Genomic DNA, 18,805 nt, shown 5'->3' with positions numbered 1-18,805 from the left:
AGCTAATGGGTACCAGAATATCACCTAAAATGCACTTCTTACATTCTCACCTCAACTTTTTCCCACCCAATATTGGTGATGTCAGCGATGAGCATGGAGAAAGATTTCATCAAAATATCAAGGTGATGGAAAGCAAATATCAGGGAAAGTTCAATCCCAGTATGATCTAATCTAATCTAATCCTTAGGTTTGTATACCGCATCATCTCCACGTTTGTAGAGCTCGACGCGGTTTACAGTAGGAGAAATAGGAAGGAACTACAACAGAGGGTTAGAGGTAGAAGTGTGAAGAAAATTTAAAGGACTTGGGATGCCAAGATATAAGAGTTTCCTTGATTCCTAAGTTGAAGGGAGACTTACATTTTTTGAGAAAAGCCAGGTTTTCAGATGTTTGCGGAAAACTTGGAGAGAGCTCAAGTTCCGAAGAGGGGAGGTAAGGTTGTTCCAGAGCTCAGTGATTTTGAAGTGGAGGGAGACTATTGTTGGTTCTTGCAAAGAGAGACAAATGTACAGTACAAGCATAAAAGCAAGTGTCTCAATTATTTCTGAACATGCTGACATCACTTTGGGGGAGTTAAGAGAGGCGTAAATATATGCTGTTACATGTCTCCTTGTTGCCCTCGTGTTTATTTTCAGAGTACGCTTCTTAACACAAGTTTGGTGGGACACAGTTCATGCTCACAATATTGTGGTAATATGGCAAACTGTCTAAAAAATAAGTAACGTGTATCTCAGAAACCTGCCTTGCTGGCTGAATTTCAATTACAGATCTGAAATTAGCGTCATTAAATTAACTAAGAACACTTCTTAAGTTCTCAGTAGCAAAGAAAAACTTTTTTTGTTGTTGACCATTGTTATTGAATCACCATAATGGGCACATAAATTTTGAGTGACCAATCGAGACAGAATATGCTTAACACCAGCATGGTCAGATGTCAGGGGCAAAGCAATGCTAGCAGCTTCTACAGCTAATTCTAAGAGGGTCTTTTATTATGACGAGCTAGCCAATTTAGCGAGCGCTAAATGCTAACCCACCCATTATATTCTATGGATGCATTAGCATTTAGCACGCGCTAAATAGGCTAGTGCGCCTTAGTAAAAGACCCTGTACATCTTTAGAAACAAGAAAGAAACCTGTTATTGAAAAAGAGTGACTTGTGAAATTTTGCCCAACAGGCTACAAAAGTCTCCAGGGATCTATCAAACCATAAGGAGTTAAAAAGGTACAGACACCATTGGGTTTTAAAGAGTTGCATCAGTGTAGTAGATGGTGCAAACATGGATCTTGTATTTGGTTAAAGTTGCCAGCAAAGATAAGGGATAAAGTGCTTTGCTGAGTTATATGCATTTGTAATGATGCAATAAAAATATGGAAGCATTACTAAATATAAAGTTATATTTTTATCATTGAGTACAATTTATAGAGACCCAGCACTCCTATAGATCAAAAGCAGAATCATTGAATTTAATCTTAACCAGTTTATTAATTAGTATAACCACCTCATACTTTTTGTGATGTGCTGGAAGAAATATACATTGTATGACCCAATCATCTTGCAGTTTAAGATATTCAGAATGAGAAAAATGAGTCTCCTGAATTAGACAAATGTGTACCTTGGTCTTTATTAGAAAATTAGGGGATTTTTTTTTTTCTTTTAATGGGATGATGTAGACCATTTATATTTCAGAAATATAATTTTAGTTCACCCATTGAAGGAAACAGCAGTGCCCTCTAAGGTGTCCCACTGCTTTGTTGATATGTCTGTCTGGCCAGTCCATTATAATGCTAGCTCCTCCCTTGGACATTTTTGTACTCTAACATGGTGAACAAAGTTGGACGTTTTGGTGACCAAGATGTCTAAGTAGGTGATTTTCAAAACAAAAAAATGATATCTAGCAGTTTTGCCTGTTTCAAAAATGGCTGTTTCTCTGCCTCCAATTTTGGACATTTTGTGGGAAACATCCAAAGTCAGACATCCTATCAAAAATGCTCCTCCAGAAGAACAGTGGAGTTGCCTGTGTTTGAACTGGTTAGATGAGTTGGGTGACCTTAAAGCGGAGATGAAGCTGAATCTGGTAGCAATTCTTGATGAATAGTGTAATTGTGGTACTTTTACTTTTAACCGAAAAAGCATTATTTTGCACTTAGGCCCAAATTTTATATAGTGTACTGTAAGTTAGGCAACCGTAGGCCCCCATCGGCCACCTAACTCATTTTAATTGGTGATAAATGGCATGGTAATTGACCACTTCATTTAAAACCAATTAAAATCTAATTTTTAAAAAATATAGGTGCTTGCAAACGATGGCGTCTAGCTCCCATCCATAGAGGTGCCTACTTCCCTTGCTCAGCAGCCCTTAGAAAATCATCCTATGGTCCAGGAAGCTGAAACACTCTCAACGACACCATTCACACAGCCATACATTCATCTCTGCCTTGGTCTTTACCCTAGACAGGGAGGATCGATAAGAATACCACCTCCACACCTGACTGCTTTACCTTTTCTCCCAGAGTCACAAAATCACTTTTGATAGATTTGAAGGGGTACCTAGCAGTATCATTAGTGCCAACATGGATGAGCAGCATTGGATAACCGTCATTAGGCTTGATGAGTCTTGGCAAGCTGTCAATAACATCTTGAATTTTGGTACCAGGTAGACAGCATACTTCTCGGGACATCATGTCTGCCCTGCAGATGGATGTCTCTGTGCCCCTCAAAAGGGAATCACTGACCATCACTACCTTATGCCTCCTAGTAGTCACTTTGGGGATTTCGAGCTTTAGTCCTTCCTCTCCCTGGAATGCTGTGCATACCTTTCTTGCCAAGCACCCTGTTACTTTCCCTGTTCTTCATACTGATACATTTGTCAATTACATTCTACCACCATTAGAAATGATGGATTACTACTTGTCAGTGAATATAGAGATCAGCAGCTTAATCTATTTGGAAACTTAGGTGTTGCAAAAACCTACATAACCCTGGTCATACAATGATTACAGCAGTCATATTTTCTGCTTCAGTCATGTGCTGGTGAGAGGTGCCTTACTCAATAGAGAGAGAAGGAACTGCCTTCAGAGCTTAATGTTACTGTGGCCACAACAAAGCGAAATGAGCTTTGGCAATATGTGCTGTGAGCTAATTGTAACTCTATTAGACACAGTGGCTTCCTTTGGCTGTCATTTTAGGTTGATGGACTACATGGTTATGCTTCTCAGTAATGATCTTGGATTCAGGGTGTTTGTTCTCTTAACTGAAAGCTGTAAGACTTTTAAACATTTTTTTTGGCATATGCTTTTTATGTTTGGGCTTTGAGACTATTAGTCTAGTTATTAGATGACAGTTATATGATGGCTTGGATTATGTAGCCTCTAGCAAGGGCATAGCCAAAAGTTCAATTTTGTGTGAGGGCTGGGGGTGGGGGTAGGCAAGCATTTCTTCTCAACTCTTCTTTCCTTCCCGCCCCATCCACACCTCCCTCATTCCTCATACCTTTTCTGGCTGGGATGTTTTAGCCCCCTAGCTGAAGAGATTTGTTGGCAGAACTCCCATTCTTGCTGCCTCTGCACTGAGGAAGCTGGTGTGACACATCAGCTGCAGCCAGTACTTCCACACATGCTCAGAGTCAGAACTGAGCATATGCAGAAACACTGGAGTCTGAGGTTGAAGCACCCCACCCCCTTCCTCGCTGCTGAAGCAGCATGATCTGAGGAATTGGCCAGTGAATCTCTTTGGCTGGCAGGGCTTAGATATCCCCAGTAGCCATTTATCCAGTGCAATTTTAGAGGGGTTCTGAGCTCAAAGTTTGGGGGAGCTCAGGTAACCAATATCTTTCCCACCCCTCCTCCTGTGGCTATGCTACTAGTCCCTAGGAGTTAAAGACCCAAAATAGGACTCAAATCTAGGTCTTTTAATATGGCAGTGAGCAACATTGTCACTGGATTGGTGCCTTTGCTGTAATTTGGTGACTCTCTAGAACAGAAGGTTCAGATCTACCAGTGAACAACTGTGGTTTTCATGTATGGCTCTGCTTTTCAGCTCCTACTGGCTTATGCAAATGAGGGCCTGTAATGAACCTTTGCACATGATTCCAGTGGCATACCTAGGGTATGTGGCACCCGGAGCCCATCATTTTTTGACACCCCCCATGTAAAAAAATATTTTTTGTAATAACCATGAAACGGCACATATGGTCGGAATAGAAACAGGCAGTAAAAATTTTCTTTTATTGAACCTCATATATGTAACCATTATTCCAAATATAACATAACATAAAACTTCTGGCCACTTCATTTTTAAGCTTAGATCTTTCCTTCCAAACAGAGGCCTTGCTAGATATCAAATACAGCACAAGGTAACTTCACACGGACTTAGCTGTGCAAGAAATGTAAATCTCCTCATACACCCACCATATAGTGCAAAAATGTGCAAAGGTCAGTTTTTTTTCTTTCGATCACTACATAATCTAATGCCACACAAGCAGCGCAGTTACAAACATATTCTGAAGGTCAATGCTAAGGTTAACAAAGTTTCCTTCCTTGGACCACAAGGAGATACTGACAAACCTCTGGAAGAGATCCCAAAACAACTACCCAGGCACAACACCCAAAGACCCACTCAGTGTGTGAGCCAGTTGAGTGGAGTGGACTAACTGGGGGGTGGAAATGGGCCTGGAGTTTGCTCAGCACAATTTCCCAGATCACCTCTTTCTCTCAACACATTGACATGCTGCCACCACCACCACCACTAGGAACACCTCACCGGGTAGACCAGCAATGCTTATAAACTTTATAAAACACATTATTATATTTTCTTATAAAGCATATATTTTAACTGAACTCTCTGACATCCTCTGCCTTGCCATTCACAAAACTAGAAGGAAGAAAAGTTCCCATTTCCTGCTGTCTCATGTCCCCGGCCTATACAATATATTTCTTCTGCAGACCCTTCAAAAGTCTGACCAAATCCTTGTTTCACTTGCATTATAAAGTACGGAGGATGTTATCTCTCCCCATTCCCAGGTCCTAAAGTCTAAGACAGTAGCGCAAACTAGTGCTGCCCGATTCAGGAAAAAAAAATTCGATTTGATTTGATTCAGCCTATTGAATTGGTTTTTCGATTCAATTCGATTTTCCTGCCCAATTGGGTGTTTTTTCAAACATCCTGGTTGGTTTATTTTATAGCTTTTTCACCCCCTTTGGTTTCTCCTAACCACACTGGCGCTGTGGTGTAAACAAAATAAAGAAACAAAAAGGACTTTTCCTCTCTCTGTTAAATCCTAGCTCACGTTTGCAGTCTAACACCAGCTATGGCAGGATACACTTTACAAATCTGACATATTGTAATCACAAAGCAGAAAATAAAATTATTTTTTCTACCTTTTGTTGTCTGGTAAATATTCAAATCTTGTTGGTCTCAGGCTCTTTCTTGTTGGTCCCAGGCTCTGGTTGTCTTGCTTGCCAGGGTCTCCTTCTTTCTTCTTTCTCCATGCTAGCTATCCATCTGCCATCTCTGTCCTCCCCTTCCGTATCCCTTCCCTCCCCCGGAGGTTTGGCATCTTTCCTTTTTTTTCATCTCCATCCACAGGTTCACTTTTTCTCAATTACCCTTTCATCCAGCATCTGTCCCTCCTTCCCCACCACCCCAGGGTCCACCATCTCTCCCTTTCTCTTCCCAACTATCCTCCTATCCAGTATCTCTATCCCCCTTCCACACCATCCTTTGTATCCAACTTATCTCTCTTTCTGTTCCTTCCCTCCCTAAATCCCATTATCCACCATCGCTCTCCCACTCCTCTATTTTTAGACCCATTATTTCTTCCCCCCAAAGCCTGGCATATGCACGTATCTTTGAACCCCCCTTCCCTCCCTCCCTCCATATACTTCTATACCAGAACCCCATCCCCTGAAGGTCTGCCCCACCCTGAAGGCCTGCCCCCCCGAAGGACTGCACCTATCCCCAAAGGTCTGTCCCCGCTGAAGGCCTGCACATCCTGAAGGCCTACACCACACCCCTGAAGGCCTGCACCCCCCCTGAATGACTGTACCTCCCCCAAAGGTCTGTCCCCCGAAGGCCTGTACCCTCCCCTAAAGGCCTGCATCCCCACCTGAAGGCCTGCACCTCACCCAAAGGTCTGTCCCCCTTGAAGGCCTACACCCCCTCTGAAGGACTGTACCTTCCCCTGAAGGTCTGTCCCCCCCGAAGGCCTACATCCCACCCCTGAAGGCCTGCTCCCCCACCTGAAGACCTGCCCCTCCTGAAGGACTGTTCCCCCCCAGAGGGCCTGTGTGTTCCCCTCTGGCCTACCACGCCTCCTTTTACCCGAGTGCGGCAGAGAGCAGCATGCAGAAAGGATCACGGGTACTTTCTCAATCCTTGCAGGTTGCCATAGGCTTCAGGAGCTGTCGTCCTTCTGCCGCGGTCCCGCCCCGCCTCTGATGTCAGAGGCAGGATCGCGGCAGAGGGATGACAGCTCCGAAGTCCTATGGCAACCTACAAGGATCGCGAAAGTACCCGTGATCCTTTCTGCAGGCTGCTCTCTGCCGCAATTGGGTAAAAGGAGGCGCGGGTGAATTGGTTTGAATTGATTCAAAAACAAAAAAAAACCGGCCTCCCGATTTGTCGACTGACCCTCCCCCCTTGCCCCCTAAAGCAGGATTGGCAACGCTGCCTCTTGCTGGCCGGCCGCTGCCACTCCTACTTTGAAGGGCGAGTAGGGAGTGTCAGTCGGGAAGTGCTTTTGTCCGGCTTCCTCCCTGGCCTCCCAGCATCAATTTATCTAATTTCAGCAGCCTGGATAAGATCACTAGTGCTAGCGATCTTTGCAAGCTGCCATCGGGTCTTCCAAACTGTCTTCTTTCTGCCGCGGTCCCACCCCTCCTCTGATGTCAGAGGAGAGACGGGACCGCAGAAGAGAGAAGATAACTTAGAAGACCCGATGGCAGCTTGCAAAGATCGCTAGCACTAGCGATCTTATGCAGGCTGATGAAATTAGGTAAATTGATGCTGGGAGGCCAGGGGGAACACACGGGGGATTGGGGGATTGGGGGGGTGCAGTCCTTCAGGGGGAGGTTGTACAGGCCTTCAGGGGGGAGGTTATATAGGCCTTCGGGGGGACAGGCAGGCCTTGGGTGCAGGCCTTTAGGGATGGGGTGGAGGCCTTCAGGGAGGACAGGCAGGCCTTCATGGGGGGACAGGCAAGCCTTGGGTGCAGGCCTTCAGGGGTGGGGTGCAGGCCTTCAGGGGGATAGGCAGGCCTTGGGTGCAGGCCTTCAGGGGGGAAAGATATGCCTTCAGAGGTGGGGTATAGACTTTCGGGGAGGTACAGGCCTTCAGGGTGGGACAGACCTTCAGGGGAATGACCCTGGTGTAGAAGTACATGGAGGGAGGGAGGGAAGGGGGTTCAAAGAGACGTGCATATGCCGGACTTTGGGGGGGAAGAAATAATGGGTCTAAAAATAGAGGAGAGGGAGAGAGATGATGGTCAATGGGATTTAGGGAGGGAAGAAACAGAAAGTGAGAGAAGTTGGACATAAGGGATGGTGTGGAGGGGGGATAGAGATACTGGATAGGAGGGTAGTTGGGAAAAGAAAGGGAGAGATGGTGGACCCTGGGGTGGTGGGGAAGGAGGGAGAGATGCTGGATGAAAGGGTAGTTGAGAAAAGGTAGATCTGTGGATGGAGACGAAAAAAAGGAAAGATGCTAGACCTCTGGGGGAGGGAAGGGAAACGGAAGGGGAGACAGAGATGGAAGATGGATGGTTAGCACAGAGAAAGAAGAAAGAAGGAGACCCTAGCAATCAAGTTATCAGAAGACAACCAGAGCCTGGGACCAACAAGATCTGAATAAGGACAAGACAACAAAAGGTAGAAAAAAATCATTTTATTTTCTGTTTTGTGATTACAATATGTCAGATTTGAAACGTGTATCCTGCCAGAGCTGGTGTTAGACTGCAAATGTGAGCTAGGATTTAACAGAGAGAGGAAAAGTATTTTTTGTTTGTTTACACCACAGCGCCAGTGTGGTTAGGAGAAGGCAAAGGGGGTGAAGAGGCTATAAAAGGGGTGAAGAGGTTATAAAATAAACCCACCAGGATGTTTGGTTTTTTTTTTTTTAAAAAAAAACACCCAAACACCCAATTGGGCAGGAAAATTGAATCGAATCGAAAAATTGATTCAATAGGCTGAATCGAATCAAATCAAAATTTTTTTCCCTGAATCGGGCAGCACTACTGCCCACCTGCTGCTGCCCAGATGGGCAGTACATCGTTAGTCTGACATCTCCGCTGAAGCCTGTCCACCTTCGGAGGCCCTGCTGATAGTGAAACTACCAAAAGCATAGCGTTCAGTTTCTCAGCGGCACGCAAGCCCCAGTGGCACGATCACCTCACGTGCCATGACTAGAGGGATATATTTGTAACTGACTCAATAAAACTGCAGGACTTACTTTCATTATTCCTTCTCTTGCTGAGCGTTTTGAGATCCTAAATTTAAATAATGACAAATATATTTTCTTGCTTCTATTATTTTGTTTTCTTGTGCTGTTGTTTAAAGGACACCTGACAGCATATTTATCTCATTATCTTTTCTTTAACAGCAACCTAGCCCTGTGAGCAGTGGCAGAACACAATATGATTTCCTATTTATCAGATTCAAATACCAGTTGTGGTGCTTGAATTTGAATTTTCTCGACTTCATCTTTAGTACTAATGGATCATTTTGACATTTGCAGAATTGAAATTGAAACCTGCCAAGTATTCATTTGTCACGTTTAATTGGTATCTAGGTAATCTGCAGTGCCTTGGTTGGCTAGGTTTTAATCAGGATTTGTATTGGATTTTTGTTTTGATTTTCCCTGTGAAAAAAAAAAGAGAGCTTGGAAGCCATCCTGGCTCTTAATTGTTACAACTTTAAATATTTGCCATTTAATTTCAACTGGTGTGAAACAACAAAGTGATAACTAATTGCTTTGGATTTACTTTCATTCTAAAGTTTGAAAAGGTAATTATTTTCAGCCCACAGCATTAAAAACATCTGATGCATGTGGAAGCCAAAGAAGCTAATGAAAACAAGTCATCTTTCATGGTACAGCAAGTGGGAGAAGGCAGCATTTACTTAAGCAGAAGTAAATAAAAGCATGTTCACTGCGTTTTTCAAGCTCCCTTTTCATCATTTTCTCTCTCGCACTTTGCACAGTACATAGAAATGCAACAGCAGCATAGATCGATGGGCTCATTCCTGTCATACTAACGACATGTAAAATGATACCACATCGCTGTTAGAGCAGTGGTTCTCAACCCAGTTCAGGAGGCACACACAGCCGGTCAGGTTTTCAGGATATCCTCAATGAATATAAATGAGATAGATTTGCATACATAGAACGCAGGGCATGCAGATCTACAGTATCTCATGCATATTCATTGGGCATATCCTGAAAACCTGACCGGCTGGGTATGTCTCAAGGATGGGTTTGAGAACCACTAGTTTAGAAGACGCTTATTAAGAGATTTGATCCTTGGCAACTTTAATATCCATTTTGATAACCTAACTAACCCTATCACCAATGAAATATTAACACATATCGATGTTCTCGATATTCAATCATTAGTTCAAGGCCCAACGCACTCTGCCAGACATTCTCTGGACATGATTCTAATTCCAAAATCACATGCTTTTATATACTCTGATCTTTATGTTACATCAGTTCCCTGGTCAGATCATCACCTTATTTCAGTCCATATCCACTCTAAACAAAAAATAAAACATCCACAACCCCAAAATATCTCATATCGTGACTATACGAATCTAGAATTATCAAATATCTCTTTAATTAATCCAAAAACGCTAAGTTTAAACATTGACACCTTAGAAGAACAGCTCACCATTTGGGATTCAGCAATTCAATCCCTATTAGACAAAGAGGTACCTTTAATTACCAAATCTATCTTTCTACGTAAAATACAAAATCCTTGGTTTTCAGATGAGCTTTTCCTGCTCAAAAGACAACTGAGATCTCTTGAGAGAAAATGGCGCCAAAATAAGTCAGATACAAACTTAAAATTTTACAAAGAGCATGCCTTCTAATTGTGCTAAAAGAAATTACTATTCTACTAAAATCCTAAAAGCAAAAAACCCTTCCATACTTTATTCTGAAATCCATTGTCCCTATCTCTCAGAAACAAGACAGTAACCTCACAACTGGCCCAACAGCCCAAGTTCTTGCTGACTATTTTTGCAAAAAAGATTTGTGACACAGGGAAAAAAAATTGACCTTACTTCATCTAGAGATCCCCCCTAGTTTTCCAGCTGACTACCATTTACTTCTCGCAAAATGTTCCACTTTCAATCTTATTTCGTTATCTGACATTGAACGCCTTTTCCAAAGAGTCAATTTAAAAGTCTCTCAATCAGAGATCATTCCCCCGTTCATTTAAAAAAAAAAAAAAATCATGCTTTGGTCCCTTTATACCCACACTTATCCTAAATAGCCTTCGTCATGGAAAACTGCCACAATTTTTCCAATAGCAAAGGACTATAAATCTAGCATTGAGGATGCTTCAAATTATCGCCCCATTAAGAACATAAGAACATAAGCAGTGCCTCCGCCGGGTCAGACCATAGGTCTATCCTGCCCAGCAGTCCGCTCCCACGGTGGCCCAAACAGGTCACGACCTGTCTGAATCTCCAGAAGGGGTCCCCTTGCCACCTTGGTTTCCCATTTAAGTCCTAGCTTCCCATCGAAGTCCTAACCCTCCGGTCTTGCACATGCACGACCTGGTTGGGTTTCTATACTTATTACCTGGTTAGCTTTCTATACCTGTGATACATCCCAGCACCTCTCTCAGTATCCCACGATCCCTTTATTCCTCAGGAATCCGTCCAATCCCTGTTTGAATCCTTGTACCGTACTCTGCCTGATCACTTCCTCCGGTAGCGCATTCCAAGTGTCCACGACCCTTTGGGTGAAAAAAAACTTCCTTGCATTTGTTTTGAACCTATCTCCCTTCAGTTTCTCCGAATGCCCCCTCGTACCTGTTGTCCCCTTCAGTCTGAAGAATCTGTCCCTATCCACCCTCTCCATGCCCCTCATGATCTTGAAGGTCTCTATCATATCTCCCCTGAGCCTCCTTTTTTCCAGAGAGAAGAGCCCCAGCCTATCCAACCTCTCGGCGTATGGGCAGTGTTCCAGCCCTCTTACCAGTTTCGTTGCTCTCCTTTGGACTCTCTCAAGTACCACCATGTCCTTCTTGAGGTACGGCGACCAATACTGAACGCAGTATTCCAGATGTGGACGCACCATCGCTCGATACAATGGCATGATGACTTCCCGCGTCCTGGTTGTGATGCCCTCTTTATGATGCCCAGCATCCTGTTGGCTTTTTTCGAGGCTGCTGCGCACTGTGCAGATGGTTTCAGTGATGCATCCACCAGCACACCCAAGTCCCTCTCAAGACCGCTGTCTCCCAACAATGCCCCCCCCCCAATTTGTAGTTGAACAATGGATTATTTTTCCCTATATGCATGACCTTACATTTTTCCACGTTAAAGCGCATTTGCCATTTGTTTGCCCAGTCTTCCAGCTTGTCCAGTTCCCTTTGCAGGTCCTCACACTCCTCCCTGGACCTAACTCTGCCGCACAGTTTGGTATCGTCTGCAAATTTTATAACCTCGCACTTTGCCTCCTTTTCTAGGTCATTGATGAATATGTTGAAGAGTAACAGCCCCAGCACTGATCCCTGTGGCACACCGCTCGTGACTCCCCGCCAGTCAGAATATTGGCCCTTTACTCTGACCCTCTGCAGTCTACCCGACAACCAGTGCTTGATCCATCTGTGCACATCCCCTCCCACCCCGTGGTTCCACAGCTTCCTAAGCAGCCTTTCATGTGGCACCTTGTTGAAAGCCTTTTGAAAATCGAGGTAAATGATGTCTATGGGTTCCCCATTGTCCACCCGACTGCTTATTCCCTCAAAGAAGTACAGAAGGTTCGTTAGGCATGACCTTCCCTTACAGAATCCGTGCTGGCTTGTTCTCAGTAGGCCATTTCTCTCGATGTGCTCACAAATGCCATCCTTGATCATAGCTTCCACCATTTTCCCTATAATTGAAGTCAGGCACACCGGCCTGTAGTTCCCGGGGTCACCCCTCGATCCCTTCTTGAAAATGGGTGTGACATTCGCCAATTTCCAGTCCTCTGGTACCTCTCCAGTTTTCAAGGATAGGTTGCAAACATGTTGGATTGTGCCCGCTATTTCTTGTCTTAGTTCCTTCAAAACCCTTGGGTGGATCCCGTCTGGGCCCGGTGATTTGCCACATTTTAACCTGTCTATCTGTTTGAGGACATCCTCCTTACTTACCTCTATGTGCTCCAATTTTTCAGCCTGTTCCCCACTCATGAGCTCCTCTGAGTCCGGTATATTAGATGTGTCTTCTCTCGTGAAAACCGACGAGAAGAACGTGTTCAACCTCTCAGCTACTTCTTTATCCTCCTTAATCACTCCCTTCCTATCCCCATCGTCCAACGGCCCCACCTCCTCTCTCGCTGGTCGCTTCCCCTTAACGTAACTGAAGAATGCCTTGAAGTTTTTCGCCTCCCTGGCCAGCCCCTCTTCGTATTTCCCTTTTGCTTTTCTAACCTCTCGGTGGCATTCCTTTTGGCATTTCCTGTGCGCCTGGTGATTTTCCTCCGTTGGGTCCTTTTTCCATCTCCGGAAGGATACTTTTTTGTCATTTATTGCCCTCTTTACTTCTGTTGACATCCAAACCGGGTCCTTTGACCGCTTGTTCTTGCAGCCTTTCCTGAAACTGGGGACGTACATTCTTTGTGCTTCCTGCAGGGTGTCCCAGAATAGGGTCCAGGCGCTTCCTACAGTCTCCATCTTAAAGATGTTTCTGAGCTTCCTCCCCACCATTTTCCTCATAGCAACATAGTTCCTTTTACTGAAGTTGAGCGCAGTTGTTGCGGTCCTCCTTACTATGGGTGTCCCCCTTTCTAATGTGAATCTGATCATGTTGTGGTCACTGTTGCCTAGTGGTCCTCCCACTTCTACCTCTCTTGCAGGCCCCCCTAATCCGTTTAGGATGAGGTCAAGAGTAGCACCCCTTCGCGTCGGTTCCCTGACTAGTTGCTCCATGAAGTAGTCCTTCACAGCTTCTACAAATCCTGTTTCCCTAGTGCAGTTGGAGTGACCCGTACTCCAGTCTATCCTCGGGTAGTTGAAGTCCCCCATCACTGTTACACTTCCAGTCCCGCATTCCTGTCTCAGTTCAGTTTCCAAGTCGTGTCCGACTCCTTCTGGCGTACCAGGTGGGCGATAGTACAGCCCCAGTTTTATGCCTGCACCCTTGTTTCCCAGCAATTTGATCCATTGTGATTCCAGCCCCTCTGCCTTCGTTGCCATATCCATCCCGACCGAGTAGATAGAGTCCTTTATATATATTGCTATGCCTCCCCCCTTTTTGTGGGTCCTGTCCTTCCTGTAGAGCTTGTACCCCGGCAGCGCCACATCCCATTGATTCTCCTCTGTCCAACATGTTTCTGTAATTCCAATTATATCCAGGTCCTCCCCCTTGGCCATGACCTCTAGTTCACCCATCTTGGCCATGAGGCTTCTTGCATTTGCGTATAAGCACCGCAGGTCCTGTCGTTTTTCCTCCATCTCCGCATTTACCTGGGCCGCCTCCCCTTGAATTTTGGGCAGTTCTCCTGTTTCCTGTGCTTCTGCTTTGCCATCAGCCTTTACCCTCGTAGCTATCGGCTTCCCCACTTTCCCGCCACCCCACTTCCCCGCTTTTCCTCTGGGTTTTCTAGCCCTACCTGCCCCCTCTTGGGCTATCATCCCTTGAGCCTCAGTTTGATCCCCTTCGCCTTGTGGCACCCCTATATTGCCCTCAGCTTTCGCCCTATCAGATTTTGTTGAATCTACTAATGCCTTACATCCAAATCATGACAAAAAAAGAAATTATTCCAGTATTGTAATAATCTCCAAATTCATAAGGAGAAGTGAGATACTCGGTCCTCAGAGGGTCAAATTACCCAATGGTTCAAATGAGCAGAAGCTCATAGAACCCGATCTTCATGGGATCCAAATGTATCTTTTTTTATCTTTATATACTTTTTTTTATATCAATTTTTCTTTTGTCCATAAATCATTAGTAAAAATGGTTTTTACTTAGCTTTTATCTAGTTTTTAAAGGGGAGTGCCTCCACCAACATGTCCATGTTTCACATGCTTTCCTCAGGGTCGAGGCTCCCAATTATATCTGTAAAACATTTGAATATCAAACATTACTCCTAAACTATTGTTAACTTATGTTTTTAAAAAAACTCTTAGGTATTAATATACTATAGTATGTCTAGTCAAGACTTTTAAACTCATAGCAACTTACTCATGCACACAGTAGAAATCGCTCCATTCGAGATAATTTCATGCCGGTCGGGAGCGTCTGACGTCAGTTCCGGTATTTAAACCCTGAAAAAGCTTACTCAGCAAAAGACTCATCCAAAAATACATAAAAATGAGACTCATCCAAAAATACATAAAAATGAGAAAACCCCTCCGGGCCGACCAATAGTTACGATGCAAGCTTCCATTCTTGAGCCTTTATCCAAATTTGTGGACATATTTTTACAGCAAATAGCCAAAGAAGCTAAATCTTTTATTAGAGATTCCACCCATATGATTCATATTTTAAATGACATTGTCGATGTTAATGAACAAGATTGGTTAGTAACTATGGACATTACGTCCTTGTATACCATGATTCCAGTGGATAAATTACTGCATATATTGGAAGAGATATTCAACACGGGTATGGATCCCCCGTCTCACCCCTGGTTTTCTTTTAACCATCACAACTCTAGTGCTTAAAAGGAATTATTTTATGTTTGAACAAGAATATTTTCTTCAGGTGCATGGTGTAGCAATGGGGGCATCCCTGGCTCCTTCTGTAGCCACGATATATGTAGCAAACATGGAAGAACATCACATATACCAACATCCTTCATTTCAACAAATTAAACTGTGGAAAAGATATCTCGATGATGTCATCTTCATATGGTCGGGCTCTAAAGAAGACTTAATATTATTCATTGAATGGATCAATACTATTGATTCTTGCATCAAATTTACGGCCAATATACATCAGGATGAAATACATTTTTTGGACATTCATATAAGAAAAACACAAGATACTTTCCATACTTCTCTTTTTCGTAAACATACGGATAGGGCGAGCTTTTTGGATTATCATAGTTTTCACCCCCTGTCATTACGATCAAATCTCTCTATGAGCCAATTCTTGAGAATTCGTCGATTGTGTTCTTCTCTAGATGATTATAAATGTCAAGCAAAACAATTGTGGCAACGTTTTTCCCATAGAGGTTATCCTTCTCATATCATTAAAAGAGCTTACACAAGGGCTAAATTTGCTAACCGTGATTTACTGTTAGCTTCTACAAGACAACAAAATGCTAGTGATTTAGTATATGTCCAGAAATACACTGCTTTGTCTATACAAATAAAAAATATCTTACTTAAACATTGGCATGTTGTTCGATTATTGGAGGGTATACCAGAAAGACTGATGTTTGCTTTTCGAAGACATCGCAACATAGAAGAAATACTCCGGAGTCCTATATCCCCTCATCAACGTGGGTATCATGGAGGTTGCGGTAGTTGTCAATGGTGTGCTCTTACCATTCCAGGTGAAATTTGGACTCATCCATCTACAGGGAAGAGTATACAATCTAAGGAGATCACTAATTGTAATACTACTAATGTTGTCTATATCATTCAATGCCCTTGTGATCAAATTTACGTGGGAAGAACACAGCGGTCGATCAAAACGCGCCTGAATGAACATAAATCGAGAGTTCATACGGAAACGGATGCTGCACCCATAGTAAATCATTGGCTAAATAAACAACATTCCTGGCAAGATATTAAATGGCGTATTATAGATTCTGTAATAATAGGGAAGGAGGGTGGGAATTATAAAAAAGCTCTTAACATCAAGGAGCAAAGATGGATTTATGAATTAAATGCTCTATCGCCTAACGGATTGAATGAAGAAATTGACTGGATGTCTTTAGTTTGAATCAATTGACGTTTCTCCCATATTTCAGTCTCTTCCGGTAAGACACACAATGAGTCTTTTGCTGAGTAAGCTTTTTCAGGGTTTAAATACCGGAACTGACGTCAGACGCTCCCGACCGGCATGAAATTATCTCAAATGGAGCGATTTCTACTGTGTGCATGAGTAAGTTGCTATGAGTTTAAAAGTCTTGACTAGACATACTATAGTATATTAATACCTAAGAGTTTTTTTAAAAACATAAGTTAACAATAGTTTAGGAGTAATGTTTGATATTCAAATGTTTTACAGATATAATTGGGAGCCTCGACCTTGAGGAAAGCATGTGAAACATGGACATGTTGGTGGAGGCACTCCCCTTTAAAAACTAGATAAAAGCTAAGTAAAAAACATTTTTACTAATGATTTATGGACAAAAGAAAAATTGATATAAAAAAAGTATATAAAGATAAAAAAAGATACATTTGGATCCCATGAAGATCGGGTTCTATGAGCTTCTGCTCATTTGAACCATTGGGTAATTTGACCCTCTGAGGACCAAGTATCTCACTTCTCCTTATGAATTTGGAGATTATTACAATACTGGAATAATTTCTTCTTTTTTTGTCATGATATAACGCATCAATTTCAGTTTCTAGTATAGCCATTTATTGAGGGATTACATCCAAATCAGACAGGGTTCAGGAAATATCACTCTGACTACAAATATACTTTATCACCTAGGTCATCATAACTCTGTCATTCTCTTTTCTTTAGATTTGTCAGCAGCATTTGACACTATTGATCATGTCTTACTTCTCGATAGACTGACATCCATGGGTGTCTGTGACCAAATACTAGAATGGTTATGTTCCTTTCTTTCCAATCAATCATCTAAAGTTATCTTTAATGATACCATTTCCAAACCTTACACTCTTAATTATGGTATTCCTCAAGGATCCATTCTATCTCCATTATTGTTCAATATCTTTTTGTCACCCCTTTTAAGTCTTTGTCAGTCTATCAGCTTCACCACTTTTATATATGCTGATGATATCCAACTTTTACACTCTCTAAATCCGGAAAATAAAGAGGAAATACTTGAGATTAATAAAATGCTTATGGGGGTTAAACAATGGCTGAATTCCAACATGTTAGCCTTAAACATACAGAAAACAAAAGCTCTATTCTTTCCATGGAAGAAAGGAATAAACTTAAGTGCCTCTTTTATTCTGGATAATATTCACTTGGATCTTGTAACTTCATTAAGAATACTGGGAGTCATCTTTGACGATAAATTTTCCTATCACGAATACATAAGTATTATTATCAAATCCTGCTTTTATAGGTTGCAAATGATTCGCTCAATTTCTAAGTTTCTGGAGCCAAAATCGCTAAATATATTAATCCACTTTTTTTTTTTCAAATTCTTTATTCATTTTATAACTTACATCAAGTACATCGATATTGATATTAACAATGTAACATAAATAATTCACTTGAGATTTTACAATTGAACTTCATCAAATTAAATTTATCCTCCTCCCTCCCTTCATTTTATATTTCATAAAATCATTTTCTTCAATAATAAAATATCCCCTCCCCCGCCAAATTTTTCATTTGTACTAAAAAGAGGAAAATATATACTTATTCTTTACTATATTCTGATAATGGCCTCCATACATCCTGAAATTTATTAAAATTCCCATTCTGAATGGCTAATGTTCTTTCCATTTTATAAATATGGCATACTGAATTCCACCAAAAGCTAAAGTTCAGTCTATTCCAACTTTTCCACTCTTTAATTATTACAAAACCCAACTACAGTAAATCTTAATAAGTATTACACAAAAAAAAAAAATTGCCTTCAGATAATTCAGAATACTGCTGTTAAACTCATCTATAATGATAAAAAATATGATCATGTAACACCTTTTTTGATTAAATCTCACTGGCTCCCAATTAGCCATCGTATTACCTTCAAAATTTGACTGTTAGTATTCAAAACCCTTTCCACTAATGAACCTCAATTCATCGATAAATTACTTAACCCTTATAGCACCTCACATTCTCTCCGGTCCCCTCTTTGAAAGGTATTGGAACTCGACGACATGATATGTTTTCAGTGATGGCTCCGCAGCTTTGGAACGCCATGCCTCAGCATTTAAGAGAGGAAAACGACTTGAGTCGTTCTAAAAGTAATTTTAAAAGTTTTCTTTTTTAAAGATGCTTTTAATCTTTAAATTATGTTTAAATTTTAAATTAGCTTTCTTCTTTGATTGCACTTTTCCCTCCCTATTGTTTTCTCCATATATGGTTCTCCTCTGTACTTTAAAACACTGAATTGTCGGTCTGTTCCCTCTTACCTTGTGCATTAGTTGGTCTGTAAGTCTATTTGTCTAACCCATTATTTTAAATTTTAAATTATATGTCTAATTATATGTTTAGATTTTTATCAATTTTGTACCTCGTTTAGTAAAACTAAATAAGTGATTCATCAAATTAAAATAAAACTTGAAACTTAAGCAGATATGCCCTGTCAAATCAAGGGCTGAAAACTGCCAGCTCTCTTTGAGTCAAAGTACAGGTACTTGGCATCAAAACTGGGTGGAGCAGAGGAACAAAGGGAATTGCTGGCCAGCAATGCTTGGAGATTTAGGAACCTTTTTACTACGCTGTGATACAAAATGACCTTAGTGCATCCTTATGTAGGTCTTTCTATGCACTTGGGCCA

The 18,805-nt window shown here is 42.0% G+C and overlaps 1 protein-coding gene across 13 annotated transcripts in view; it reads left to right on the top strand.

The window, feature by feature from the left end:
- PCDH7 (protocadherin 7) overlaps window positions 1–18,805 on the top strand; it is a 922,726-nt gene that overhangs the window by 503,624 nt on the left and 400,297 nt on the right. The gene's annotated exons all lie outside the window — the stretch shown is intronic.

This window comes from Geotrypetes seraphini, chromosome 1, assembly GCF_902459505.1.
Source record: "Geotrypetes seraphini chromosome 1, aGeoSer1.1, whole genome shotgun sequence".
Classification (NCBI taxonomy): domain Eukaryota; kingdom Metazoa; phylum Chordata; class Amphibia; order Gymnophiona; family Dermophiidae; genus Geotrypetes; species Geotrypetes seraphini.
The sequence above is the reverse complement of the archived record's forward strand: the minus strand, read 5'-3'. Positions and strand labels throughout refer to the sequence as shown.